The 1981-nt window shown below is 39.3% G+C and overlaps 1 pseudogene; it reads left to right on the plus strand.

The window, feature by feature from the left end:
* The first annotated feature begins 1142 nt into the window (after positions 1 to 1142).
* Positions 1143 to 1761, plus strand: LOC101562924 (annotated as a pseudogene).
* Positions 1762 to 1981: the final 220 nt, after the last annotated feature.

Consider the following 1981-nt stretch of genomic DNA (forward strand, 5'->3'; position numbering starts at 1 on the left):
TGGCTCAGGCTGCTTTCAGGGTGGGTCTGGTGTGGCATGTGGAGCTGGGATTCGAACCATGGTCCCCTGCTCCTGACTGAATTTGCCCAAGCAGGTGCTTTAAACAACTGAGCTTCACTTTTCAAATATTTCATGTGCCATCTTTTCTCTTCTTTCCTTTTGAAAACTAAATTAGATATATGTTAAATCTACCATCTGTATCTTTTATTAACTTATTTATATTTCCCATATATTTTTTCTCTCTCTAGTTTTTCATTCTATGTAGTTACTTTTTTGGGGTTTCTATCTTTCATTTCACTAATTGTCTCTTTTTGGATCTATTCTGCTAAATCTATCTGCTGAGCTTCAAATCCAGTTATAATATTTTCAATATCTAGAAATTTTATTTGGTCATTTATAAATCTTTGTGGTTGTTTTTATAGTTTCTTTTCTATTATAAATATTTTTCAAGCTTATATTTTCTTTCTTTGGTCATATAGTAAATATGACCATTTTACATTTTTGACTGTTTTTGTTGTTGAATTATTTTGATGATTAGTTCTCTGTTTGCTATCCATTGTTTCACAGGCTTTCCCCTACGAGGGATGGCTTCCTGGATTTTCTTGTGTGATTAGTGAATTTTTATTGAAAAAGTTTATATTCTTGGTGTGTGTGTGTGTGTGTGTGTGTGTACGTGTGTGTGTATGCATGTGTATGTGTACATGTATACACGAACATACTGGAGGCAGAATAAAGGTGGTGAATTCATCTGGTGATTATTTGCCTTTGCAATGCATCCGAAAACCTTACCAACTCACAACTATTTCAAGCCAAATATTTGTTTTAAGATTTAAAAAAGCCTATACAACTTCATTCATTTAAAATTGACAAATAACAACTGCATTTGTTTATAACGTGAAAAACATTATTTTGAGATATGTACACACTATGGAAAGATCGAGAGTTGTTCTAGACACAATTTGGGCAATAAATTGGAGAGGAATAGCTTGTGAATATAACTCACAGAAGTTTTTGTTCTTCTAGAGCTATAATCTTATGAGCCCTTGTTTTATGGAATGATCTACTTTTGGTTGGCCTTGACATTCTCTAGACTATAAAATGAGGTAGCTCTTCCTAAGCCAGTGCTCTGTAAGGCTCTAGCCATGTTCAGTTCGAGCACCAAGATCGTGAAGCCCAATGGCGAGAAGCTGGACGTGTTCGAGTCCGGCATCTCGCAGATCTTGCTGGAGTTAGAGCTGAACTTGGACCTCAAGGTGCAGCTGCGCGAGCTGAACGCCACAGCTGCTGAGGAAATCGAAGTTGGCGGTGGTCGGAAAGCAATCATCATTTTCGTCTCAGTTCCCAAATGAAGTCTTTCCAGAAAATCCAGGTCCCGCTAGTATGAGAGCTGGTATTCAGCTGGAAGCATGTAGTCTTCATCACACAGAGGAGAATTCTGCCCAAGCCAGCTCGAAAAAGCTGCATGAAAAATAAGCAAAAGAGTCCCCGTAGCTGCACGCTGACCACAGTGCACTACACCATCCTGGAGGACCTGGTCTTCCTCAGCGAGATCGTGGGCAAGAGGGTCCACGGGAAGCTGGATGGCAGCCGGCTCAGCAAGGTCACCTGGACAAGGCCCACCAGAACAACGTGGAGCACAAGGTTGAGACATTCTCTGGTGTCTATAAGAAGCTCACGGGCAAGGACGTTAATTTTGAATTCCCAGAGTTTCAGTTGTACGATGTTGAAAATGATAAAAAAAGTTATATTCATAAAAAATGAGATACATAAGCACTGTAGCTCTGGAAGGTACCTGTAGGATGAGAGCCACCTTTGGTGCTCATCATTCGCCAATTATTAGTATTTCTTGATCATTTTGTGGCTTATTTTGCCTCTAAGATATCTTTATTGTTTTCTCCCTATCATTGTAGTCGTTGTGAGTGGGATTGTTAGTCTAGCAATCTAGCTGTCTATGTTACCCTTCTACAACCAATTCAACCAT

This window comes from Octodon degus, unplaced genomic scaffold (assembly GCF_000260255.1).
Source record: "Octodon degus isolate 3935 unplaced genomic scaffold, OctDeg1.0 scaffold00134, whole genome shotgun sequence".
Taxonomy (NCBI): domain Eukaryota; kingdom Metazoa; phylum Chordata; class Mammalia; order Rodentia; family Octodontidae; genus Octodon; species Octodon degus.